Raw genomic sequence first — 6,735 nt, 5'->3', positions numbered from 1 at the left:
CTTTACTTTTCTAAAGCCTTTTGTCTTTGAGAATTCATAATGAGCATTTTTGTATACAATTATTTTAATCACTGATTCATGTTTATAATTTTTTACATAGTACCAATGTTAAAATGTATGTAATCTTTCTAAAAGATTGATTTACAAGTCGAAATCTCCAGCTTACATTGTGTTGTTAATTATCACCATGACTATGACTGCTTCATGCAATGTCAGCTGTGGCATTTGGAAAAGTAAAAGAGACTACATTTCCCACACTTGGGCGTTTGTAGTACGGAATCAGAGTAGATGGTCACGACTGCTAGTTTGCTATTTGGTTCATGGTTATTTGGGGGGAGGGACTTCTCAAGTTCATCTCCAATGCTGCATCCAGATGTTTGGCACAGATGTTGGGAATAATGTTCTTCATTGTACTAGTGAAGCTCTGGCGTGAACCAAAAAAGAAGAAAAAAAAAAGGATAAAAGAAGAAAAAAGGCATTGGTGGTGCTTTACATATACAGACATGTAGTGCCATCTGCTGGATTCCAGCAAACATGAGACAGCAGAGCACACACTTGCACCAGCAGTGAAATGAGCAGACATGTGAGCAGAGCACACACTTCCACCAGCAATGAAGGCCTAAGCAGCACAGCTCTGAAGGGACGTGGCCCACTCAGGGCTTCAGACTCTAGACTACTAACGCTGGGAATACTTCGATATAAACAGCCTTTCAGAATGTCCCTGGTTTGAGGAAATAGCCAGAGAAAATTGTTAGCTGTTGTTTATAGTCACACACCTACACAACTGAGTATACAAACACACAGTCACACATACATACAAGCACATACATACACACATATACACACATGCACATGCATATATACACAGATCCATGCACACACACATATGTTTACATACATACACACACACACATGTACACATACATAAATATGTACATACACACATATCCAATACACACATGCTTATACATATCCATGCATACATACATACATACACATACACCCATGCACATATACGCGTTCCGCTGTGATACACACACGGCTTCATTTCATCACGGCATGTGAACATGTGTGGACTGCACTCATTTAGTTACACAGCACTTCTGCATGCAGTGGCTGACATTGGAAGAATAAATCTTGTGACTATTTCAGAAATGGTTAGGAAGTCTTTTAGGGCTGGGGTGTAGTCAGGTGGTAGAGTACTTATCCCCTGTGTGAGGCCATGTGTTTGATCCTCTGTATTGGGAAAAAAAATCAATAGAGAAGCCTTTTTTATTGTTTTTCTGTATCAAAAAATGTTTGCTTTAAATATAACTATGGAGAATTTTCACATAAATATACATATGTTGAACAACCCACTCATTAATTTGGCAAGTATTAGGATGTTAACAGGTAGCAGAGACAATGACTTGAACACTGGGGCAGTTCCAACAATGCCATCAGAGACACTGCAATGTCTCTACATGCCAGGTTAATGCTCCGTGGTGAGAGCTTGGAACCCCATTAATGTGCCCCCCAATACTGATAAAGCCTGTGAAGGACACATTTCCACAAAGTACTAGTCACTGGACAAGAGCCACCAGACACGTAGAGCACAGCAGTCATTGGACTCCTGATGTTCTCCCTCCCGTGCCCATTATCCTGCGACACTGCCCCTGGGGCCTGCACACACCTTATCCTCAGGCAGGAGCTAGTTCTGCTGGGGGTCAATTCCTTGTTTGTTCAGGTGTAACTAGGGAGGCAGAGGCAGGTGAATCTCTGTGAGTTTGAGGCCCACCTGGGCTACCAAGTGAGTTCCAGGACAGGCTCAAAGCTACACAGAGAAACCCAGTTCAAAAAAGAAAAAGAAAAAAAAAAGAAAACCAAACCAAATCAAACAAACAAAAAGGGTGGGCAGTGGTGATGCATGCCTTTAATCCTAGCACTCGGGAGGCAGAGCCAGGCAGATCTCTGTGAGTTCGAGGCTAGCCTGGATCCAAGACAGGCACCAAAACCACACAGAGAAACCCTGTCTCAACAAAACAAAACAAAACAAAACAAAACAAAACAAAACAAAACAAAAATCTATAAATGGAGAAATGTACAACTCTGTGTGGTGAGACAACATAATAAAATTGTCAGCTCTTAAATTATCTCCCACATCCGATGTATTTCCAGTGAAAGCCCTTGGGACTTCCTCATTTGAAGACAACATCTCAGTCACTGTTCCATTGCTGTGAAGAGACCCCCATGACCAAAGCAGTTTTTAGAAAATGAAGTATTTAATTTGGGGGGCTTGCTTACAGTGTCAGAGGTTCACTTCATTATCATCGTGGGAGGGAGCATGGAGGTGCACATGGTGCTGGAGCAGCAGCTCAGGGCTACATCCTGACCCACAGGCTGAGATGGAGAAAAAGTGAACCACTGGGCTGGGTGTGCGTTTTTTGAAAGCCTCAAAACCCACCCCCAATGACACACTTAGTCCTTCTAATCTTATGAAAGAGTTCCACTCCCTGGTGACCAAGCATTCACTACATGACCCTGTGGAGGCCATTCTCACACTAACCGCCACAGACAAGTGAGGGCTGGCCAAGACGTCTCAGTGGTTAAGGATGCCTGCTGCTGCTGCTGACCCAGTTCCATCTCTAGGACTCACCTTGTGGATGGGAGGAAAGAGCCAACTTCTGAAAGTAAATACAAGGGCGTGGTGGCACAGGCCTTTAATCCCAGCACTTAGGAGGCAGAGGTGGGTGGATCTCTGTGAGTTCGAGGTCAGCCTGGTCTCCAAAGTGAGTTCCAGGACAGCTGAAGCTACATAATAGATAAAACTTATCTCCAAAACAAAACAAAACAACAACAAAAACCAAAAAAATAAAAACGTACTTTTGTTTTGTTTTTTAATCATTTCCATTCTGGCGAGACGGCACAGAGTAGAGGCACTTGCTGTACAAACTTCACAACCTGAGTGTGATCACTGGATCCCACAGTGCAAGGACAGGCTGCCTTCTGCAGGTGGTTCTCTGGTCTCCGCATGCATGCTGTGGTGTACATGCAGTGGCGCACACACACACACACACACACCTTAAGATTAGGTGTGTGACAAGAAGAGCGCATCGTTTGTCTTTAGGGTATTACTGAAAGGGCCAGGTCTTGTCACACAGTTCTTCCTCAGCACATAAAACAATATGTATAGGTAAAAACAGCTCCCATGAACTGCCATGCACAGTAAGATGGACTGACAGCTCTGTGACAGCACTGGCTAGTTGGGTCAACTGTCACCACAGACCGGAATGAAAAAGAAAGCACTGAGGACATGTGTAGGAAGACAGGAAAGAAGAACGTGTTTTTTTCTCCTCCGGGCTGTCTTGCAAAACATGCTACCCGGGGACGATGAAGTGGGTGAGCTGTGTCCGGGTTCTTGGCCTCTAGCCAAAGGGTTGATGTAAAGGCACAGAGTTCCAGCAAGGTGACCTCATTCAAAGCAAGATGACAGCTCAGGTCAGATACACAGTTGAGACTGTGGGCCACATGAGTGAGGATACTCAGGGCCTGATTATTGTTTTTGGCAGTGTTTAATGGGGTTAAGAGAAGGAGTTCAGTAACTAGGGGCATAGTTTGGGTGTTTTGTCTGGCAGGTTTGGATGATGTAATCCCTTGCTCAGTGTTCACGTTCCTTCCTATGATGCATGATTTCAGTCATATGCATGCCCAATTATGCATAGGCATGAGATGGTAAATAAGGGATTCTCCCTAAAAACCTCACTTAGAGGACACTGTTTACCTTGCTGTACATGTACTCCAAAGCAGTTTATACCAGTCCATCCATCCTATCCTCACACCTACATGTATTAGCAATATGTATGAATGAAAACCACCTAAGTTTGATGGCCATTAAGGAGAAGAGAATGTCTTCTGTTATTCAGAGAAGAATGTAAACACAGCTCAATGCAGATGGACATTCTGGGTTCTAACAGGTGGCTAGGCCAGGTTCAGGGAAGAGTGTGTGCACACGGCACATACAGCTGAGGGCCTAGATTTCCTAGTGCCTTGTTAGAACAGGAGTGCACAGTGCCCAAGCCAAGTAGAATCAGGTTGTTAAGCTCTTCCCCATGCTTGCCTGCCTCACTGGGTCCTGGCCACTCTTCTTCCTCTTCCTTTCACATCCTGGCTGCCATGAGGGAAGAGCTGTTTCCACCAGGCAATCACACCATTGTTGCACTGCTTTCCACAGGCCCCAAAGTAGCAGGACTAATCAAATGTGGGGTGAGATCTCTTACTAGGAGCCAAAAATAAACCATCCTTCTTAATTTGGTTATCTCAGGTGCTTGTTACCATGATGGAAAACTGGCTAACAGAGACCAAGGTCAACATGGTGCGTACATAAAGGGAGGAACTTCAAATAAGTTAATGGTAACATAAGGCACTCTCAGATTCTAGAACAGCTGTGAAACAATAGGGGCTGATCAAAGGTGGTGGGTGCATTTTGAAGATAAAACTGGCAAATTTAGTAATGGGTTTGAATCTATGAGAAAAAATATGATTTTTAAGGTAATTATTCTCAGTCATAAATGAATGAGTCATAAACTCATTCAATCTGCAGCCAATTAACTAGGCCCCTTCACTTGTGAAGCCATGTAACCAGCTCCTTCTTTGTGAGGCCTGGTACACTGTGGCTGCAGGCAGCAGCATCCTGGGTGGTACACAGAGTCTGTTGAGTCATGAGCTTCCCTTGGGGACCTTAGAGCTTTCCAGGGGATGGTCATGTTTCTGATTGCATGCTGTCCCCAGTGTGCACTCTAGACATGTATACAGGGTACTGTTGTGAAGCCCCAGGTATAATTAGGGTTCACACAGGCCAGGTTACCATGTCCACCCCTACCAGGATGCAGAATAAGAATGGTGTGACTGAGGCCTGCACAGTGCCAGGTTCAAGTTTCCGGTGCCGCATCTCAGATTTACATCTCAAAGAAGTGTGGATTTAGAGAGGTGAATGAAAATGAACTTGAAGACATGGTGGGAAAAAGCTCTCCCAACTGGCTGTGAGGTCCAACAGATCCTCAGTGCTGGTCCCTGCACTCTGGAGGCGTCCAGATTACTGCCTGTTTAATGATGCTGTTCACCAACAAAACATACACATTATCCAGAATAAGTAATTACAGTTCAAAAGAGTTAGCTAAGGGTTGAAAGTCACAGCACTGGACAGGCGTACCTGAACCTGTAATCCCACACTTGGGGGTTGAGACAGGATCACTGTGAGCTTGGACATAGAGTTTCTATCTTAAATAATAACAATAAGAAATGGAGGGTGGGGATTTAGCTCAGTGGTAGAGCGCTTGCCTAGCAAGTGCAAGGCCCTGGGTTCGATCCTCAACTCAAAAAATAAATAAATAAATAAAAAAAATGGAGGTGTTATGGGTGAATAGGATCAAAATACATTGTATGAAATTCTAAAACATTAATAAGAAAGGAAGAAAATATCAAGTTAAATTTGTCAAACTAATAGTATTAGCTAAGTTAGAATTTACTATGGTGTTGCTGTCTTACCATCTGGTGGAGATGTAGCTTGGTGATAGAGGACTTCCCTAACACATGAGAAGCCCTGGGTATGTCCCCTGCTCTGAAAACTCTTCAAAAGCCAGTATTCTTTTCCTTGCACCATGAATCTGTAGTAAATATAAAATCATACACACACACTCACACACACACACACAAATTTATAACATGGATATAGACAAGCATAAACATTAAATATTTTTAAATAGTTTGATATCAGGTAAGCTGCTGTTTGTTTTCCTGGTCTTTCCTTGTAGAGCTGGTAAGACAAACAAAATATTTTGTTAACTTTTGTCTCCAGATCTCAGCACAGGACTGGCTGAAAGTAGCTGACAACTAGAGTGGCCGCGAATGGCCAAGACATTGTACAGTAAAGACTAGAGCGGCTTAAGCTCTGGCCCAAGGCTTCCCATTGCTCCTGAGATTCAAAGAAATACTTACAGGCCCTGAAAGAGTCCGACAGAAAGACCTGCAGGACCAGCAAGGTGTTACATTGCTGCGCTGCACTGTGTGTTACAGTTAACGGTCACTAGTGTTAAATATAATGAGTATTTGCGTAAACACCACCTACACAAATAGACTCATGGAGGGGTTAGAAAAGAACCAAGCGATCACCCAGTGTTTCAGATGTAAATACCAGGCTGGGTTGTATTTAAAGGCCTCTTTCATGTCTGTTATACTGTGAAGCCTGATACTTCAAGAGTCTACAAAGAAAACGCCTGAAATGTGTTCTCATTCACAACTGGAGAAAAGAAAATTAAGTTAACATGACTGACCAGGGAGCCAGTGGTTTGGGGCCTCAGAAGCAGGTCCCTGAGGTGCCTGGAGGAGGTGCTTACCTTCAAATGGCCTTCACCCCAGGAGGTGGCGAAATGAGGTTCAGTAGAGGTCTGTTGCTTGACACTCATCCCTCCAGCTAAGGCATGCTACACTATGAGGCTCCTTTTAGGGCTAATTGATGGAGAAACAGCAGAAGAGCCTCTGTGCTCCCCCCTCTGTCTCAGCTGTAGACAGACAAAGATGCCTGAGCTCTGCAGACAGCCTGGTTATCGTGTCTGAATCTGTGATAGGAGGGAGTGTGGGGAGCTGGGAGGAAGCAGGAGAATTCCTGGTGTATAGTCTATCATCTAGGACCACTGATCCTTAAGCTGCCACCTTTGTGGAACTAGAGATTGTAGGGTTAATTGTGTGAGCTGCCTCTCA

General features: G+C 44.0%; 1 pseudogene; it reads left to right on the top strand.

Annotated features, from left to right (window-relative positions):
• The first annotated feature begins 4,573 nt into the window (after positions 1–4,573).
• Positions 4,574–4,729, top strand: LOC118586449 (annotated as a pseudogene).
• Positions 4,730–6,735: the final 2,006 nt, after the last annotated feature.

The sequence above is a fragment of the Onychomys torridus genome, chromosome 6 (assembly GCF_903995425.1).
Source record: "Onychomys torridus chromosome 6, mOncTor1.1, whole genome shotgun sequence".
Lineage (NCBI taxonomy): Eukaryota > Metazoa > Chordata > Mammalia > Rodentia > Cricetidae > Onychomys > Onychomys torridus.
This window is presented reverse-complemented; position numbering and strand designations above follow the sequence as displayed.